Genomic DNA, 22,530 nt, shown 5'->3' on the forward strand with positions numbered 1-22,530 from the left:
CAACAACCTATATGCTGGGTTGCTTTGAAACTCATCTACCCTGTTAGTTAGAATTTCATCCAAACATACCCTCACACAAAGTCTCAGGACATAAACAAAATGCAAGCACATTTCTTGTCAGACTATTATAAGGTGTTTCCAAGTCCAATTCTCAACAGCCTTTGTTCCCATCAGAAATACCATGATCAGAGACTTTACTGACCATGTTCCTACCGCATTCAGACCGTAAGAGATCCCAGCAAAACTACCCATTATTTTCTGCTTACATTCTAAATATTCTCTATCTCACACCACCAACTTTTTCTAATTTTTCTTACAAGCACTTTTAAATGTTTCTGGACCACATAATTTGATGAGTAATAGCCATGACCCCACTTATATTTTACCAATGTCATGGGTTAGTCACTTTCAAAATAAGCTGAAAGGAAACAAAGTTTTATTTTAACTGATCACTTCAGGGGTTTCAGAGTGTTGTTGACTGGATTGTTGATGAGGCCGGGCTGAACATCATTGGTTGGGAATAAACAGTGAAGACAAACTGTGGTGAGAATTTTGGAATTTTTGTTTCTTAAAACAGTGACAAGTATTATAAAAGTGTGTTTTTGTTTTAGCCTCAGCTGTAGGGATATGTGGTTGCCTCAGACTGACTGCAGCAGCTAACTATGATTTGCCTTGTGCTCTAGGAAAGGCATGGTTTTGCCAACTGCAGATAGTTTTTGCAATTGTATGATGTTTGGAACTCTAGGAACTTTTCAGAGGTTATATAAATGCTAGAGACCCAATAGGCATTGTGGGTGGTCACTCTGAGGGGATTGTTTTCTGTTGGTTAGTAGTCTACTCAAAGGAAAAAAAAACAAAAGGAAACAAATTAGATTCATGGATTTTCCTAGTTCTTTTCTCCCATCTAACCTTGTTTTCTCTCTTATCTACTGTTAGTGGTGAAGTGAGAAGGGGAGGCGAGGGATAAATGGTGGGAAAAAGAAGAACCCACAAAGTAACAACAAATTGCTCATCTAATGGTGGAATGGGAAGAATTCAGGATTATTTATAGCTCAGACCTGATGGTTTTAACAAAGGATTATGTTGTTAATACAGAATTTGGTACTGGGTGGGACCAGGGTGTAGCTGTGATAGGCACTGTTGCTTAGAGGATTGTGGAAGACTTTGGAGTATTGGATTAGAGAAGTGGTAGGAACATAGAAGACAATACTGATGATGTGGATTGTGGAGACCAGCTCAAGATGTTTCACAGGGGAAGAATATTAATAACTGTCCCAGAGAACATTCCTCTTCTATCCTGGCAAAGAACACTGCTGCCTTTTGCCCTAGTCCTAAAAAATCTGCTTAAGGCTAAACTGAAGAGTTTAGATTAGTGGTATATGCAGAGAAGATTTCAAGATAGCCTAGTATTGACTCTGTCCTGTAGTTATTAGTAATCACTCTATAGGCACATCTGTAATGAAAAGGAGCAAGCTGGACAAAGAGAAATATAAATTGTATAGTTTGTGGAAAAGGTGGGGCACCAGGAAGTGCAATGGAACTAAGTCCCATGCTCAAGAGATAAAAAGTTTAAAGAAAAGCCTGATGCTAAGTGGAGTAAAGGGAGTGGAGACCTGAGGACACAGCTCCACCCAGATAAGCTTCCAAAATGTGAAAAGGAATTAAGAGAAACCTTAAGCTGTGGAGGAAATCATCAACCATAGAGAACTGTTACAAATATAATTAAATAAGTGGGGCAAGTTCCAGCTCCATCAAACAGCAACACTGGGCAGCTTCAGCCAGATGGTTCTGGCTTTAGAGTCAAGAGTACACGAAAGGAGTCACCTCCACAGCTAATGAATGGCACTGAGGCCAAGCAGATGTCAGGAAGGTCCCTGAATGGAAGACCATTGTGTGAAGCCTGAATAGTATGGAGACCCCAAAATGTTGGAGATGCCAGAATGGTAGTATGAAAGCTGCAGACCAGATATGTAACCAATTCAAGAGGGAAAAGTATGTTGTAATCAACAAAGCTAAAAGGCTTTGGAGGTCTGAAGAACACTTTGACACCAGACATGGAGATGTAGAATTTGGAATTTGCCCTGCAATTTTTCAGTCTTTCACTGGTCTGATATTCCCTGGTGTTCTTCCTTTCCTCCCTCTGAGAATGATAATGTAGATTTAGTGTCATTGTATGTTGGAAGTATATGATCTACTTTTTTTTTAGGTATTTTCTTCATTTACATTTCAAATGGAATCCCAAAAGTCCCCCATACCTGTCGCCCCACTCCCCTACCTACCCACTCTTACTTCTTGGCCCTGGTGTTCCCCTGTATTGAGGCATATAAAGTTTGCAAGACCAAGGGGCCTCTCTTCCCAATGATGGCCAACTAGGCCATCTTCTGATACATATGCAGCTAGAGACACAAGCTCCGGGGGTACTGGTTAGTTCATATTGTTGTTCCACCTATAGGGCTGCAGACCCCTTTAGCTCCTTGGGTACTTTCTCTAGCTCCTCCATTGGTTGCCCTGTGTTCCATCCAATAGCTGACTGTGAGCATCCACTTCTGTGTTTGCCAGGCACTGACATAGCCTCACAAGAGACAGCTATATCTGGGTCCTTGCAGTAAAATCTTGCTAGTGTATGCAATGGTGTCAGCGTTTGGAGGCTGATTATGGGTTGGATCCCCAGATATGGCAGTCTCTAGATGGTCCATCCTTTCGTCTCAGCTCCAAACTTTGTCTCTGTAACTCCTTCCATGGGTGTTTTGTTCCTAATTCTAAGAAGGGGCAAAGTGTCCACACTTTGGTCTTCGTTCTTCTTGAGTTTCATGTGTTTTGCAAATTGTATCTTTTATCTTGGATATTCTAAGTTTCTGGGCTAATATCCACTTATCAGTGAGTACATACCATGTGAGTTCTTTTGTGAACTGGCAGTTATCATGTGGAAGAATACAAATTGATCCATTCTTATCTCCTTGTACTAAGGTCAAATCTAAGTGGATCAAGGAACTCCACATAAAACCAGAGACACTGAAACTTATAGAGGAGAAAGTGGGGAAAAGCCTCGAAGATATGGGCACAGGGGAAAAATTCCTGAGTAGAGCAGCAATGGCTTGTGTTGTAAGATTGAGAATCGACAAATGGGACCTCATAAAATTGCAAAGCTTCTGTAAGGCAAAAGACACTGTCAATAAGACAAAAAGGCCACCAACAGATTGGGAAAGGATCTTTACCTGTCCTAAATCAGATAGGGGACTAATATCCAATATATATAAAGAACTCAAGAAGGTGGACTCCAGAAAATCAAATAACCCCATTAAAAAATGGGGCTCAGAGCTAAACAAAGAATTCTCACCTGAGGAATACTGAATGGCTGAGAAGCACCTGAAAAAAATGTTCAGCATCCTTAATCATCAGGGAAATGCAAATGAAAACAACCCTGAGATTCCACCTCACACCAGTCAGAATGGCTAAGATCAAAAATTCAGGTGACAGCAGATGCTGGCAAGGATGTGGAGAAAGAGGAACACTCCTCCATTGTTGGTGGGATTGTAAGCTTATACAACCACTCTGGAAATCAGTCTGGCAGTTTCTCAGAAAATTGGACATAGTACTACCAGAGGATCCTGCAATACCTCTCCAGGGCATATATCTATAAGATGTTCCAACTGGTAAGAAGGACACATGCACCACTATGTTCATAGCAGCCTTATTTATAATAGCCAGAAGCTGGAAAGAACCCAGATGTCCCTCAACAGAAGAATGGATACAGAAAATGTGGTACATTTACACAATGGAGTACTACTCAGCTATTAAAAAGAATGGATTTATGAAATTCCTAGGCAAATGGAGGTACCTGAAGGGTATCATCCTGAGTGATGATCTACTTTTTTTAAATTTTGATTTTTCAGGAGGTTATTGTTAAGACACTGCTATGAATTTCAGAGTCTTAAATAGAGTTGAGACTGTGATAGAATAAAGGGATATTTATTATTTATTTATTTATTTATTTATTTATTTATTTATTTGCACTATGCTATGTCTACAAACCTATGTGGCCAGGGAATAGGATGTAGAGCTTTGAATAAGAACGGCCTCCATTGACTCCCATATCTCAATTCTTAATCACAAGGGAGTGTGCCACAGACCCTCTGGGCTCCTTTGCGTGGAATGGGTCTCTAGTTGCGGATGGGCAAAGTGTCGGATGAGTGACAGACAGATGCACACAGGAGAGGTTGTGTAGGATCTGAATGTAATGTCAAATTGAGCATCAGACTTTTTATACAGAAGACAATAAGGACATTGGGTGTCATACCAGTATGGTACAAAGAGGTTACTGGATTCTTACATAAAACAGAGGAATGCAAACACAGAAGGTCTAACGGGAACCACCTGGGATAGAATTCATTGTTAACAACTGGGATCAAAAAGGACTCCACCTAAGATTCGCTTAATCTTAGAAGCCAGGGTCAAGGGCTTCATGCCCTTGCCATAGTTCTTATTTTAGTCTATTGTATAGTCCACCTTCCCCTTAGGCCATTGTAAATATGTGTGTGTATGGGTGTAACTCAGCTATAGTCTTAGAAGCCAGGTGTGAAGTCTTTACCCTCCTAGGGCAAGGACTTTCACACCCAATTCATGGTTCTAACTAGGAAGTTCCGTTCTAGCTAACCATCTCATGAATAATGCAATACTCTAAAACCACAGCCTGATCTACTTCCTAAACCATTGTAAATTCCTGTATATGGGAGTGACTTGGCTTTTATTCTAAATGATAGTGTAATACCAGAGGCTATTCTGAATAGCAACAATCTTACTGAATTTCAAGCCCATGGTCTTGCTCAAGGACATTCTAGGACTGTTGGAACACTGGCGGAAGGCTTTAGCTATGTCAGAATTCAATCTTAAAAGGCACTTATAATAGGATAATACTAAAAGAGAGCACGTGGACCCATCCACTAGACTAAAGCGGGAATGGAAAATTAATGTATGGGTTAGAGAGAACGCCAGACTCCAGGAGCGAGTTTCTGTGAAACTCTTTTGCCTCATGAGTAGCTTACTGACTCGACTGGAGTGCATGGCAGGAGTGGAACCCTTTGATAGGAATAGACGGATTTGTAGGTGTGGCCTTGTTGGGTCAGGCGTTGATGTTTCAAAATCCTATGCTAGGTCCAGACTCTCTCTGTCTCTGTCTCTGTCTCTGTCTCTCTGCCTGAAAATCAGAACGTAGCTCTCAGATACTGCTCCAGCGCCATGCTGCCATGTGTACTACCATGATAAAAATGAAGCAAACCTCTGAAAATGTTTGCTTTGAAAATGAAAATTAAATGCTTTGTTTCGAAAGAGTTGCCCATGGTCATGCTGTCTCTTCCCTACAATAGAACAGTGACTAAGACAATACCCTTTCAGTTAAATACACTTCTTCCAATGAGGTCCTTCGTTTCCCCCACTTGCTGAGAGTTTATTAAAGTATTGTATCAACCAATGGCTACATTGATGGTGGTACAACCCTCAAAACCCATTCACATTCCCACAGTTCCTGCTAGGAACAGAGTGCTGTAGAAACTAGGCTGCTTGTGTGACCCTTTGGGAGATCCTTCATACCTAAACTATAACAGATATTAATATGATTGTAGCAGCTTTCTTACACTTACCATGTACATGGCCCATCAATTTCCATCCTTTGACTGTCAGTCTGTGTTACTTATGTTTTAAATACCTCCCCTGTAAACACCATTAAATTTTGTCTTAGTTATCATTATTTCTTTAGACTGACAATCTGGGAGTACTGAGTCCATAAATTAGAGGGTAAGTTTATACACATTTGATCTAATTATTGGTATAGCTGGGTTTAAATCTGCCATCCGTTTGTTGTTTTTTTTTTTTTTCTTCCTTTGTCCCCTCTACATTTTTGTCTCTTCTTTCCTGTTATATACTTAGCAGTAAAGTCATTTATAGTGTTGCATTTAGTTTTCCTTGCTGGCTTTTTATTTATAGTTTTATAGAAATTAGTATACATGCTTAGAGTATCCTCATCTAGGGTCAATTCATGTTGTCTTTCTCCTGAATAAAGTATTTTGCACACAGATGTTTTCTTTGGGCTGATGTTGTCATAAATTTTAACAATACATACATTAAAACTGTCTACAGTGAATTATTTTTATTGTCAATTCACTTACAAGTATCTTAAAAATATGGTATTTTATAACTTTACACATATGGCTATGACTCACATAATGATGTTTTGATTAACAACAGACCGCAAGCATGCACTGAACCTAGACAATTACAATGGAGCTGCAAAATTCCTATCACCTACAAACACTGTACCAAACATAATATTATAGTGTGATGCATTACTCAAGAGCTTATGATGGTATTAATACAAACAAAGACATGAGCTCTTAATTATATAAAATATAGTATACTCTATTGTATATGGTTCAGACTTGCTAATGACAACTAATGACTATATTTTTCATTGAAATAGTAATTACACCCTTAAAGTATATATCTTCTGCTTAAATACACTTACAGTTGATTATAGAAGGCAGGTCCTTTAGAAGGCAAAAGCACTGATATACACAAAGTCCACAGTTCCATCTGTTTTCCTTTCCTAAAGGAAGACGTGGAGCTGGAAAAAGTAGGCTCAATGGTATGCCCTGTAGGCCTAGACTGATATGTGTGTTTGTGTATTCATATTTTTGTCTTTACTTTGTTTCTTTAAATACAAAGAAAGTTTAGCATAGAAAATAATTTATGGCCATATTCCCCTAAATGCACCTGATCTTATCAGAATGGGGAAAAACATTTAAAACAAAAAGAATCTTAGCAAGAAGGGATAAAAAGAAAGAAAATATTTTGAACAGCTAAGAAGTGTGTTTGTGTTTTAAAATCAGTGTTATTACAATAGGATCAAAAACTTGAAAAAGAGAAAGGTTTATAATGTTTAAAACATTGTAATATACTTGATTTATTATTGAGGAAAGAAAAATATTTTTATGCACTCATTGCAGCTAAGGGCACAGTGTTTTAAATTCCCAGTGGTCCACACTGTCTGAGGCCTCACATTCACTTCCTAATCACTACCTGACTCACCTAAAAAAAAAAAAAAACTACCCAGACACACTCACAGCAAGTGCCCTAAATAGACATACCACTTTTAATCTTCTATTTGTATATTGTCATGCTTTTTCTATGCTTAGCTATGATTAAATGTACCAATAATTACTCCTATGTTTACAATTGCTTATAAATTTCAATACTCTGCTAGGTTGCAGAGGTTTGTAATCCTGCTGCAATAGACTATTCCATACAGCCTGTGATGTTGTAGGTGATGCTGCTGGGCTAGTATAAGCAAAGGCTGCAATGTTTCCTTAATAACGCAAGTGTGTAACTTATCAGAATATGTGTTTATTACTGCAGGAAAGACAATCTCATTTATGATTTCTACTTCTTCCCCTGCCTTCCTGAAGATCTGAATTTCTAGATCAAGTTTTCCTTCTTGGAGGGAGTTTTAGTATTTAACAGGCAGAAAGTTCTTTTAAAATCAGACATTTAAAATCCTTGGCATATTTTGCATTCTATTCTGGTAGTATCAATATTCTCATATTGATCTGAGGCGAAATTCAGTGATTCACTTGATATGAACTTCCAGAATGCATTGCTGCTTTGGAGTTTCTGGGGCCTAAATACCCCACACGTGCAATTTAAGGGAGGAAAGATTTCCTTAAAGGTTCAATTTGACTTACAGTTTTAAGAGAGTTTGGCCCTATTGAGAGGAAAAGGCATGGCTCTGTTCATGGCAGGAGAAGCAGTCTCCTCACAGCACAGTGGCCCAGGAAGCAGACACTGGGCTGTATTCAAAAGCTCAGCCCTAAGACACTTACCTAGCCAGGCTCCGTGTCCCAAAGGCTTCAGTCTTCCAAATCTCTCTTTCTCCCAGCTGGACAACAAACATTTAAAGTATAAGCCTATGTGAGACATTTCAGATTCAAACCTAACCATGTTTGTTTGTTTTTTGTTTACTTCATTCTATTGTGTCATGACTTGAGGGTACTATTCTATTGTTCCTGTGTGTAAGTGTCTGCTCTCTTTCTGCTAAAATTCTTTTCATCTGTCATTGGCTTTCAGTGTTTTTTTTTTTTTTTTTATGTGCTTAGGTATAGCTCTCCTCAGTTTCATCCTTTTGAGGTTTACTGAACATCCTTGATCAATGGGCTGTAGGGTTCACTTTTTGATATTTTTTAATATTGAGCCATCATTTAAAATTCTCCTCCATTCTTTCCTCTATGAGAAATCAATTTACATGTATGTGAGGTCCTCCTGTTACTGATGCGACTCATTCCTCCCTCACATCTTTCCCTCTGCGTTTCAGTGCACAGCTATGCTTAGATTTCCACTGGTTTCACTTCAGTTTTAATCTCTCCTAAAGCTGTATGTGTGCACACATGCATGTTTGTGAACATGCATGTGTCACACACTCATGATACTTCCCTTTAGCAAATATCATAGATGTTATAAAATCCTAAATCAGACTATCTCTAATGGATTTTTTTCTTCCTCCTTTGCATCTTTATATTTTTGTAATTGTAGTGATTTTAATTGTATGCTGGGCGCTTTACACGTTGCAGAGAATGGATAGATTGCAATCTGTTATTATACTCTGAAGAGTGTGGCATTTCATCCACGCAAACAATCAAATGACTAAGAGATCACCTTTCAATTCTAGAAGCTTGACTTCATGCTAAGCTGGACCAATTTTCATTTTCTCAGCTTCCAGGCAAACTCATTTTTTACATGCCCTTTATTTTTAAAGACTCTTTGTTATTTTGATGGGGATTACAAAGTGTTTGCCAAAGTCTCTTATCAATGACTCAAACTCCTAATTCTATTCCTCATGTGGTCCAACATCTGCAAACTTCTCTCAGCCTCTTAGAGGTCATTTTCCCCTTGGGATTTCTGGAATCCTACTCATGCATACTGTTCACAAGTGCATTAAGCAGCTTCAGCTTTCTGAAAGAAAAATACTGTGGAGTCTTATCTACATAAGTAGTATTTGTTTTGAAAAGAACTAAAATACCAAGAGTAGAGAATGAGCCTACAAATATGGCTGAGTGAGTAAGAAATGGGGAGGTTAAAAGATACAAAATGCCAGATGTGTAGGATGAACAAGTTTAGATCTCATGTATAACGTAAGAACTGAAGTTAATTACATCATATGGTACAATAGATATATGTTAAAAAAATATGAGACGTACATAAGAAAACAGGTATGCTAGCTAGCTTCTATCGTAAATACTTTGCAGTCTAAATATATTTTACAGCATAGTGTTCAAGTTTTAAGTATTATGGATGTGGTGATTTGAATGATTATGGTCCCCATAGGCTCATATAGTTGAATGCTTGGTCATAGTTGATGGGAGTGTTTGGGAGGATTAAGAGGTGTGGCCTTATTGAAGAAGGTGTTACTGGAGGCGGGCTTTGAGGTTGCAAAACCCAAGGCCATTCCTAGTTATCTGCCTCTGTGTCCTTTGTGGATAGGGTGTAAACTGACAGTTACTGCTCCATCCCAATGCCTGCCTGTCTGTGGCCATGAACCCTGCCATCATGGTCATGAACTTACCCTGTGTTACTGTAAGCCCAGATTAAATGCTTTCTTCTCTAAGTTGCCTTGGTCATAGTGCTTTGTCACATTGACAGAAAAGGAACTAAGACACGCAACAATATCTATCTTTTAAGACAGAAGTCAAGTAAGGAGTTGAAAAAAATGATATATGGGATCAGCACTCTGCATTATTGCAATGGTTCCCTTTTTAGTTTGTATTCCTTCAGTTACAAAAGATTGTGCTGTTTTGCCTGAGTTCTTACACCCTGTGAAGCACAAAAATTGAGATTCTCTTAAGAGAACAAATTTGTTCTTTCATGGACCATAAATTCCCTGCCTCTGCCTACCAATGATAACTCTTCAATCCCATCAACTATTTTGTTGTAATTTTAAATTCCATCCTGGATCATTGTTATCTGCATGTGACCTACTCCAGCAATACCTACTTCACTTGTAGGAATTGGGGTTCTCTAACATGTATGTCTCACATCAATTATTTTTATTCCTCTAGCATCTTTTACCAGGTGCCATTTCCTGCTGTCCATTACAGGATTGTTACTTAATGCTGTTTGAACTCCCTGTTACTTCCAGACCAATGGTTCTCTGCAATAACCAAACGGTACACGTACAGCTCATCACTTAATCATGTGCTCGTGTTATTTTAAAGGAAATATATCTCAGAGTAAAATTCAGCTGGTGTTTCTGAAACAAAGTTCCAGAAAAAAAAACAAAAACAAAAACAGTACTGTCTTCAGATACAATAGACCCTTTTCAGGACATAGTAGTTTCAATTATAAGCTTCCATTTTGATTTTTTCTCTCAGAGTAGATTAGGAGGAACACTAAGCATAAATCTCACAGAACTCTTTGGAAGAGAGTAAATGACATATCTTTCTGACTGTAGAAGAAAGACAACATCATGGCAGTTAACAGATTTCTGCTTTCAAGCTGAGTTTGTGCCCAATGGAGAAAAGAATCTCTAACAAAACTTGTGTTTTCAGGACTCCAGCCACAGTCTATTTCATGACTATACAGGAAGGACAAGGTTTGGGAAGGGTTGGGAAGTTCACGCCACTGCTAGCCTTAGCTATGACTGGAAGGAAGCCTGGGATATGGGGTTTCTTCTGAAAATAATGACTGATCTGGGGTAGGACTTGGGCTGATGTAGGATGAGTCTGTGGTAGAAGAGATGACAGAACTGAAAGTCCACGAGCCAGGCCAGGATACAGGAATGTCAGCCTCCTCAAATCTTGTTTTCTCTGACTTGAAAACTGCAAAGATTGTTTTATAAGGTTCTTTACAAGGTATGATTGAAAAAGACATAACAGAACTTTGAAAATTATTCAGTATTAAGCATATGTCTTTTAATCGCATCATCTTCCACAATCTAAAATCTACATTGTAGGCCAATTAGTAGATCAGTCTGATCTTTTATGGAGGTCACTTGAGGGTATAATGGGTCCCTATGGTGGTAGGGGATGGTTTGACTATATCCCCTGAGGTTTATAAGCTGGAAATGTGACTCCCGATGCAACAGTATGAAAAGCAGAAGGTCCGTAAGAGGTGGAGCTTCATGGAAGGACGCCATATTTGAAAATACGAAGGTGTTGCTCAGGGGACCAGGTTAGCAGAGAGGGCTATTTTGAAGCAGTGAAACTCCTAATGTGCTTAGCCCTTTCTGCATGTAGCCATTTCCTTTTCTATGTCTCTAGTTTACTGTGACATAATCCTGCAGACCCCTCAGCAGATTCCAGAACCATGTTTGCATTTTCCAATCTCCAGAATCATGAGTCAAATAAAAATCATTTCTTTGTAAATTGCCCAGCTTCAGGTGTTTTGTTACCGAAACAAAAAAGGAATTAAACCCCCATCTTTGGTAAACAAGATTGTCAGTACTTTGATGAATGACATCAGTTAATTTGGATAATCAACTCTCATTTAGGTCGGGCAACAGCTCATTTGTAGTGACAGGTTGAATTTCCCCAAGAGTTATACATATTCTGTTACATCCAACTCATTCTCTCTGCCGTCACTGTCTGACCTTCTGTTGACTTGAGGGAAAACAGCACATTTTTGCTCCTTGTGGAACTGTTACAGAAAATCCATGACTAGGTTTCCCAAAGTCACAGGACTTTCCCAGGGAAGAAGACTAAGATGTATCGCACAGCATGAGGGTCTGTGGAGACTATCAGCTGATGGCTGCTTAAATACTAGGCTGGCTCTGGGCAGTTTTTTCGAAAACACGGCTGGAAATAAACTTTGTTCATCTACCTCTCATGCATATTGGTTTTAGACAATTGTTCTATCTTTTGTAATGGTTTTTATCTATTGTATAGGAAACAAAATTGTGGAGAAAATTGGCTGCTATACATTTTAGCTACTGCAGTAACCAATTAAACTGGTCATCTTGGACCTTTTTTGTCTTTAAGGAGATTTACATATGCTTTAGTCCTTGTATTTGTTTTGTTTTGCTTTGGTTTTGGTTTTTGTTATTAATGTTTTTGTTGTTGTTGCTGCTGCTGTTGGTTTTGCTTTTTTAAAACTTTGTTTTAATTTTTACAGGAAATTATAGAGTTTTATCTTTCTTGCTCCATACTCTCAGCTGGCTTCCCCTCATACCATTGGTCTGGGATAAAGAAGACCCCAAATGAAGATCCCAAGACTTTCAAAAATCCAGGTCCCTGAACACATCCTGTCAAATAGAGATGCAGGAAACAGATGTGTAATGTATTGTGTTGGAATGACTTTGCAGACAATGACTTGTCTACTATAAGAGTGCATGAGCAGTCAAAGTGGGCAAAGGAAATTGTCCACTTGTATATTCTTTAAATGTTGGATGCTGTAGAGCATTCTCTGGAACTAGTGACCCCAATTCAGACGGTTCCACTCATTAGACACGTGACCTCAGGAAAGTCCCAAGTGACTCCGAGCATTTTTTACTTACTTGTTAAACAATGGTCTTATCTCAGTTATGCTCCAGTCAGTTCTAAGTGATTTCTTTCATGTGAAATGTGAACCCATAAGAAATATCTGACACAAGTCTTTCAAACTGAACTGCAAAGAAAATATCATTTATATAATCAATGAAATGGAAGTGACTTCTCTTTGTTAGGTTGCCAGGACAAACTGAAGTTTGCTTTTGGGTGATGGAGTCATAGCCATTTTAAGATATTAGCAGACATTTTCATTCAAAGTGAACAATAACTCTACAGAAGAGTGGTACAAATTTAGTGGTAATGTCAGTAGGAAGTGGGAAATGAAAACTAGCAATTATAGGAGAGTCATGACATAAACAGCAATGTACTTTTCATGGTGCTCCTGAGAAATTAGCACATGACCCAAACAACTGTGTGTTTTCTTGCTTTGAAATAGGACCTTTCTAATTGCAGGTCTGTGAAACACTGACGTCACCCATACTGCTATCCACCCAGTTCTTCATGTGGGGATTTCTCTTTTGGTTTTTCCTCTACCTCATCCTTCTTATCTTCTACAAGCTGGCTTTGTTTCTCTGTTTGCTGGGGGCTGCCAGGAGAATGGACCTCCAGGTCTTGTGTTTGTTAGCAAGCATTATACGATTGGGTCAGGCCCTCAGGCTTCCCTATCTGGTTCTTACTTCTCAGATGAGCATGCCTCCTACAGCAGTTAATCCTCATCTCTCCCCAGAGCCCCAACAATAACCTTTATATTGAAGCTACTGCATCTATATTGAAGCTACTGCAAATTTAAAGCCACGCTGAAAGCTTTTATAGGTAGTATTTTGTGGTCATTGGGTTCTAAATATTTCATAAGTTCCATTATCTCTTATGCTGTGACTCATAAATATTAATAAGATTATTTTATGTTCTGAACATAAGGAGCTTTCCTAGCTCTGTGGTTGTTGTCAGTGTCTGACATTGTGTTGTGGAAGAAGAGAAAGAGTGTTTTGTCCATTCTTTGCCACTCAGATTGCTTCTGTGGTCGGTTACATGGTCAGGGTCTTGGTGAGACTCTTTATTTGAATGGTATGGGATTCCTTTATACATTTAACTTAATCTAGACTAACTGTGTTGAGTCAAAATAACTACCTTTTCACCCCAGTATTTACTACTTGTCATGTTTCTCAAGGGGAATGCAGAAATACCTTCCATTGATTTCACTAGGTCCCATTCCTTGACCAACCTCTACACTTTACCATTTTGTTTTTTTTGTTTTTTTTTCTCCCACACAATAACATGTAGATGGGTTTCTTGAAAAGATAATCTGAGGATCTCTACTTTGAGTAAGTTAATCTGCTCCCATTTACTAAGATTGCTGACATGTTATGTCAATCTCTGTCCACTGCTTGTTCTTGCCTCGTATTTCTATCTCTGGCTCTTATTAGAGCTATACAGTGTTCTGTAGTCTTTTCTTTCCCTCAAGTACTTCTTCCTTGCTTATTTTAAACTTTTAAACACATCTTTGCTTAAAGTCCAAAGTGAAGCAGGTATTTATCCAAAATATTATAATACAATGAATTTGTATTTTGTAATTTCAGTTTCTCTCACTTCCTAGCATTTTAATCTCACATTTGAAAAAAAAAAAAAACACCTTGGTTATCTTCAAAAAAAAAAAAAAACCTTCTTGTGGGACTTCTAACAGTGGAATTGAAGGTTATCTCTGACTCTTCTGCCTCCTCTTGGCACCCCTTTCCTCCTACTGGGTTGCCTCATGCAGCCTTGATATGAGGGTTCGTGCCTGGTCTTATTGTAACCTGTTATGCCATGTTCAGGAGCTAGGCCTTGGAGGCCTGTCCTTCTCTGAAGGACAGGATTTGGAGGAAGAGTGCATCTAGGGGAGAAGAGAGACAAGGGATGAGTATTCTAGGAAGATTGGAAATGGGAGAATAGTGGGTCAGAGGTAGAGGAGAGGTGAGCAGGTGCTTTCTAGTGGAGGGAGGGTAAAGTGTGGTCAGGATGTAATATATGGGAGAAGTATATATTTCATGGTTCCTTCTTGATCTCTATCTCATTAGGGTTAAAACTCTCATTTTCCAAAGCACCCGTGTGTCTTAGTTACATTTCTATTACTGTGAAACTGTGACCAGGGAAACTTATAGAAGCATTTAATTGGGAACTTGTGATCACTGCAGGGAGCGTGGCAGCAGTCAGGCATGTATGGGGCTAGAGCAGTAGCTGAGAGATTTTATCCTGGTCCACAAAAAAAGAAGCAGAGAGAGCTGAGCATAGCATAGTTTTTTGAAAGGCTACCCCAGTGACACACCTTTTCCAACAAGGCATAGCTTCTACCCTTCCCAAATAGTGCCAAGAACTGGAGACCAAATAACCAAATATATGAATCTATGGGGGCATTTTAATTAGATCACCACAATATTTAATGAGTTCTTTTGGTAAGGACCTAAATTTAGTGAACTCTCTCAATCTTTGTTTCTCTGAAAATAACTATTTTATATTTTAATAATCAAGCACAATACATCATTCTAAGTAAATACTCATTCTCTTTTACATTTTTGAAGATATTCTTTCAGGCATCTCTTATTGCCATAGAGAAACTACTGTATATTTAAACTGGACTTTCCTGTCTCAGTAACTGCAATTATTGTGTCAATGGTTACATTCCTTTCCTCAGGATATCCCTACAGTATATCTGTTTAAAGTGAGTTTAATGAACAATGAGTGTCTGATCACAGGAGTCAATCCCATAGTCCAGCCATATGAGATCAGAAGAAACAGAAATGCTTGAAATCTACCTGTGAGTCGAATTCAGGGTCTTTGCCTAAGATTTACCCTAAAACAATAAAAGACGGTCTCATCAATGAATGAGTTTAAATCTGGATGGGTGAGGCAGTAGATCCCAAAGCATGATGGGAATGTCACCTCACCTCCTGCCTGGCATGTCTAAACATGAGTGAAGAAGACCCTTTCTTACTCTGCTAATGCAAACATAACTAAGTGCGAAAACAGAAATTTACTTCTTAGAGATCCATTTCTACTGTAAAGGGACTGTTTGACTTTTAATAATACCACTTTAACAAGAAGTCAAAAACATAGCCATTAGGAATTCTAAACATTTTACTCCAGAAATCTTCTCTCTCCTCTTGTCTCCCTACCTTCCTTCCTTCCTTACTCACTCACTCACTCACTCACTCACTCACTCACTCACTCCTTCCCTCCCTTCCATTCTCTCCCTCTTTCTTCTTTCCCTACCACTTGTGGCCATCTTAGGAAGCCCAAAACATGAAGAAATCAGCAAGATTTTTCTATTCTCTGGTTTGCCTCCCCCACCACCACCATTTCCCTTCATCTTGGTGTGGCTGCTTTACATGAACACAGTAGCATGTGTTGCGGGAGTTAATTTCTTACAGTGCTAGAGGCTAAGAAAGCAAGACCGGGAACAGGTATGGATTGGGAAACATTTCTGGTGAGGACATGTTTCCTGGCTTGTAGTCACTGTCTTCTCAGCATGCCACCATATAGTGGAAGGGTAAGGGAGATCTCTGAAATCACCTTTAAGGGTATTGATACCATCCATAAAGATTATTCCCTTGATCCACTTACAGAAACAGTCCCACCCCCCAATAGCATCAAGTAGTATATTATGATTTTTTTCCATGTCAATTTTCTATTAGTTTACTTTGTGTATGGGATGAGGATGCTCATGCTATGATGAACATGTGGAGGTCAGAGGACAACTTGTGGGTGTTGGTTCTCTCCTTCTAACATGTCTGTTCTGGAGACTGGATTCAGGTTGTCCTACTTGCTAGCAAGTCCCTTTACCAGTTGAGCCTTCTCCCTACCTTGGAGGTTATGATTTTAATGTATGGCATTGTGAAACATAAACATTCAGTTTAGGATACCTCAGTCTCAGAAGTACCCTGGCTCCGTGTTAGGTATTTGTATAGTTCAGCAAAGTCAGCCATGTACTAAGAAAAGGGGCATCCTCAAGCCTCCAGAGTGGTTCTTCAGACCTAAGTAGCACTTCAGCATGCTCCATGTAGACAGAAGAGAAAAGGAAACATGGGGTTATGTGGTTCTCTAGCATGTATACTGTGTACCAGAATACCTCAATTGTGATTCTTTCCTCAGTCAGGCTACCCTCTCACATGATGCTTCATTCACTAAGCCTTGGTTTGGGAGTTCTTCTCTTTAGAACCGCTGCTCCTTACTTATTTACTTACTTACTTACTTACTTACTTACTTACACTGCTGGCAGTATCCTTTAAATTTTAGCATGCATCAGTTAGAAGGCTTCAAACATTCATCTGGCCTTTCCTCCAGTGCTGATGGGAGTATGAATTTTGGGAAAACTGTTTGACAGTATCTAATAAAGTGAAACACATATGCACACTCACACACATACACACATGTGAGAGAGAGAGAGAGAGAGAGAGAGAGAGAGAGAGAGAGAGAGAGAGCACTTTTGGTCATAGAGCCAAGTGAAATGTGAACATATGTTTGCTAAGGGGCATGAACAACACTATCCATACATAATATTGCTAACCCAGAAACTTTTCAAAGCTCCCTCCGTAGTAAAATGAAAAGCAATATATACTTAGCTTGTACAACTCGATATCATATTACCAGTGAGAGTGAGAAAATTATGGGGAGGTGAAACATACAGACATGATCAAAGAAAGCAGAGACAGAAAAAAACCCATGCTCTATGATCGCATTCAAACTCAGAACAACACAAGGAAAGTTAGTCTGATAGAAATGAAGATACTATCTCTCTTTAGAGGAGTTGAAGCTGGAAGGGAGACAAGGGAACATTTTGAGGTTCTGGTAATATTCTATTTCTTACTCTACTTATTGCCTGAAGGAGTTCAGTGTGTGAAGTGCCCAATTACATGCTTGTTTCTCCACATGTACATTATATAGATAACAGTGCAAATTTACCTCGGCCCCAACTGCATCTAAATATAACCACCTAAGGACTTACATATGCCATACAGATACACATAGATTTCAAGATTGTAACTCGATTGCCTTAAATATATATATCAAGTAAGTCACTGTTGTTATTTAGCAGCTGGGGCCAGAGCTGTGTCTTTAACTTCACGGGATATTATGTAAATGCTCTCCACCAAACTACACTGAGATCAGTAAAGGAGTTATATAAATACAGTAGCCAGCTCTGAAGAACGAGCAATTATGTATCTCAGCAGCTGTGTGCTTCTGCTCATGTTAGATAATTAGCCAGAAAATTGTTTGCATAATTATTTTATGGAGCATTTGGTGATTTAACCATTTACCTCTGAAGGCTTATCCAAAAGTCATTAAACTGTTGAACGTGGCAGCGATCAGACTTGACAGTGTTTCAGCCAACTTAACAAAACCCAAATGGCCTCAGAATTCCACAGCCCTCTTCTGTGTAACCAGTCATCACAGTTGGCAGGCCAGAACTGGCTTTCACTTTTGAAATTTTTCATTATTTTCTCTCTAAAGGACATGTGTGTCAACTCTTTTAAAATGATATACAACTGAAATGAATTCTTGGGCTTGCCACCACTCTTTCTGATTAGCTGAGCACACATTCAAATCACTGCTGTGGTTATTAAATCCATGTGCTGCATTCCATGCTTGGGAGAGTACAGACAGAGAGAAAAAAGAAGAGAGACTACGAAGGGCAATCAGGGAAAACTGGCCTTGGAAACTGACTTGAAAAATACTTATCCCCTGCCCAATACAATCACACCTGTTAACATTTGAGGGGCTTTTCTTGACACTCTGAGTGTCATAAGAATATATTTGATGACAAGAAGTTTTAGGCATGCTGTACCAAACTACTGAGTGACTTAAAATAGCAGACACTTTTTTCTTAGAGTTCTAGAGATGGGAAGATCCAAATATCAAAGCCCACCTTTAATACTGGATGAGGGTCTTCTTGCTGAGTTCCCATGAGTTCTCCACACTATCACATTGTTGCATACGTCTTAGCATATTCAATTTGGGGATCCATTTGACTACAAGAGTATTAGATTAATTTTTGCAAATATGAGAAGCACTTAGGACTACTGGGCAGAAAAAGCACTTTATAGACATTGCTATTTTTATGTTTAACTGATGTTTAGGAGGATAAAATAGAATTGTGTGTATAAGAGTGTGATTTAAATTGTAAATTCTTGAAAAGATGATTCACGTCATCCTGCAATTTCCTAGGAACAAGCCATTCACAAGTCTCCAGGGAAAAGACAGGAGAAATTCAAAAATCAAATTTACCAAGAACAATATAGGGTTAGAGCTCCCTAGGGAAGAAAACCCAACTGCCATCAATTAATTAAGTCTTTACAGAGAGACCATTGTAGGCCCAGCTCAGCTGGAAGATAGTGAATGAATAGTTAAGCCCGGGAAAGAACAAAAGATGGGCAGTGATTGCTCAAGAAACACATGGAGCCATTTTTTTCAAACCTCCCTTGAGAGTCACTGCTAATGGGGTTGGGTTTCTTTTTAGTGATGAAAATGTAAAATTGATTGTGGTGGTAGTGACATAAATGCAAATACATTAATTCCATCGAGCTGTGTATTTTAAAGTGGACAGATATCACCACATGCGGAAATAAAACTCATTGAAGTTTTACTTTTAACTGCCCCTGGTGCTTCAGTTCATATTACATAATTCCTTCTTAAATAATCATAAATAAGTAAGGAAAAGAGAATAAATACAGCTGGCATCTCCTGGAGGAGAGTGAAGCTGCTACTTGGAAGGCTAAAGTCAATGGCTCCAAGGCAAATAGGGATGGCTACAGATTCTGGAGAGCTGGCTGCCTAAAACCCCGGGAGAGCCTGGACAGATGTGAAACGAAATACAGCTTCTTCCCTTTTGCCATTCGTTTCTAATGAAGACCAGAAGAGCTTGAAAATAGATGTCCTACCTGAAATGTCCCACTCCTGCTGTCAGAACCCAAGGGGTTTGCTCACAGGCACCAGCTGGGGTTATGGAACCACTGGTCATAGAACTGTGGGGTGCAGATACCCAGAAGAGCAGGGGTTTCTCCTGAGGAGAGGGATTGGCCTTACTCATGGCACTGCCTTTCCTCAAGGGTCTGCATGTCCACAGGGCCTCTGCAGTTGAGGCTGAACTCTAGTGTGCAGTTGGAAGGGGTAGGCCAGGGGCTTTCAATATATGAGAGAAAATATGCAATATTTTGTGTACACTCTTCCTTATCCTTTCTTGGTTCCCCCCTCTTCCCTTCCCTTAGTCCCCCTCCTCTCTCATTGCCCTTATTATACATGTAGACACACACACACACATATATATATGTATCCTACTTATGAGAGAAGAAGAATTTGGGGGGGGCAAGTCTTTTTTTTTTAGGGGAAAGATATAGCAAACCATTTATTTTTATTTTTTTTTTAGAAGATTTTCTTATTTTTATTTATTTTTCATTGGTTATTTTATTTATTTACATTTCAAATGTTATCATTTACATTTCAAATGTAAATGTTATTTACATTTCAAATGTTATCCCCCTCTGCAGTTTCCCCTTCACAACCCCCCTATCCCATTTCTCTCCCCCAGCTTCTATGAGAGTGCTACCCCACCAACCCACCCACCCACTCCCACCTCACCATCCTAGCCTTCCCTTAATTGGGGCATTGAGTCTCTATGGGACCAAGGGCCTCCCCTCCCATTGATGCCAGATAAGGCCATTCTCTGCTACTTAATCAGCTGGAGCCATAGGTCCCTCCATGTGTAGTCTTTGGTTGATGTTTTTGGTGGGCAAGTCTTGTTTATTTCACTTAACATGAAAATGTTAAGTCTAGTTCCATCTATTTTCCTACAAGTGACATAATTATATTCTTTGTTATAGCTAAATAAAGCCTCACGTGCATAAGTTTTCTCATGGATGTCACAGGAGAAATGTGACTAACTAAATATATTAATTAAAAATACCGTGCAACACAAACTACCAGAGTGGAGCTTCAGGACAGAGGGAGACTGGAGGCTTGCTGGGGCCCATTTGTCCCCTTTCCTGTCAGAAGAATAGCTGGGAGAGTTCCTTCCCAGTAACAGTGGAAGGGGTCTTTCAAGTTCAGGCTCCCGGAGAAAGCAAACCTAGTGTCAGGCAGCTGTGTAGCCTAGGCTATCTTGGTGGCTTTCTGGTCAGGGGCATGAGCTTCAATAAAAAGTTTCTCTTATTTTTAGTCAAAAGTTACAAAAGAAGGTCACATTCTAAAATACTTTAAAAGAGTAGATAGAAGCTTGAGCAGAAACCCAATAATTACAATTGATACAAATCTCCCTGATAAATTTGTATTAATTGCCAAGAAAATAATAACATTAAGATTAAGAAGGTCTACTGGGCCAGGCGGTGGTGGCACACACCTTTAATCCCAGCACTTGGGAGGCAGAGGCAGGTGGATTTCTGAGTTCGAGGCCAGCCTGGTCTACAAAGTGAGTTCCAGGACAGCCAGGGCTATACAGAGAAACCCTGTCTCGAAAAACAAAACAAAACAAAACAAAACAAAACAAACAAAAAAAAAAACAAAAAAAAAAAGAAGGTCTACTGGGCAAATGGACATTGAGCATGAAAAAGAGCCTACATTGCCTTCTGGGATATTTCTAACAATGTGCATAGTTGAAATATAGGAATGAGAAAACACCAGGCAAGCTCAAATTAGGGGTACAAGGTCTTACAGGGAAAAAAAATGACTAAGAAGTTAAAAGAGCAATGCCTGGTCCCGGGTCTGAGCCTCTTGTCATAAAGTTTATTGTTGGGATAGTCTTCGGATTTGAAGAGCTAAGGGTTAAGGTGTAGCAGCTCTTACCACTTTATTACAGTCAGTTGCTATATTTATATCATCCTTTGTAGTGGCACTTAGTGATAAAGAAAGATATTGTCCATACCTGCTTTCAAATAGAAAATAAGTAAGGTGACAATTCTAAGTAGTTAGTGAGAAAGAGAACAGAAAAGCAAAAATCTTAAAAAAAAAATTACATTTGAAATACGTTGGTGAACCAACCAAAGAGTACATAAGGAGAGACTCATGACTCCAGCCACAAATGTAGCAGAGGATAGCCTTGTTAAACATCAGTGAGAGGAGAGGCCCTTGGTCCTATGAAGGCTCGATGCCCCAGTGTAGGGGAATGCCAAGACAGAGAAGTAGGAGTAGGTGGGTTATTGAGCAGGAGGAGGGGGATGGGATAAGATATTTTTGGAGGGGAAACCAGGAAAGAGGGCAGAATTTGTAATGTAAATAAAGAAAATATCTAATAAAAATGTTTATATTCAAAAAAGAAAGAAAGAAAGAGAGTGAGAGAGAGAGGAAGGAAGGAAAGAAGGAAGATGTTGGTGAAATGTCTGAGAGATCCTTGACACTATTATTCTAATTCTTTTACAAGTTAGAAATATTTCAAAATGAACCATTAAATGAAACATTACATTTCCCAGGAGAACAAAGTAAAGTGGATCATGTCTGGCCCATTGTTCCCAGCTTCCTAGAGGAGATGCAGCCCTGAGCAGAGAATTCCTTTGGAGGCCTCACACACACAGCCTTGATTTCTGATGGAGCTCTGGAATCCTAGGAAGTTCTGTGTGTTGCCAAACCCATCCCTTCCCCAAAAAGGGAGCCAATTAGTGTCATAGTTAGGAGAATGGGAAACACTCCCTTGACATTCAACATTTGGAAATAATATCCAGTGTGATAGAAGGGCCTGGTACTCTGTCCAGGGAAATCATTTCTCCTCTTCCTTCTGTGTAAGGCATCAGAGAGCTGTTGTTTTGTATTATTAAGATAATCAGATGCACATTAGAGATTAAGTTACAGTGTTATAGACTGTCGAAATGTTTTATTTGTGTGTGTGTGTGTGTTCGTATGTGATATGTAAATAGACATATGTGGGAGCTAATGCGCATGCACACATGTGTGCCTATGGAGACCAGAGTCTGAAGTCAGTTTTCTCTCTCAGTCCCTCCCCACTTTATTTTCTGAGGCAAGTCTCTCATTGGGCCCATAGCTTACTTGG

The sequence above is a fragment of the Mus caroli genome, unplaced genomic scaffold, assembly GCF_978045245.1.
Source record: "Mus caroli unplaced genomic scaffold, Mus_caroli_1 scaffold_4, whole genome shotgun sequence".
In the NCBI taxonomy this organism is placed as follows: Eukaryota; Metazoa; Chordata; class Mammalia; order Rodentia; family Muridae; genus Mus; species Mus caroli.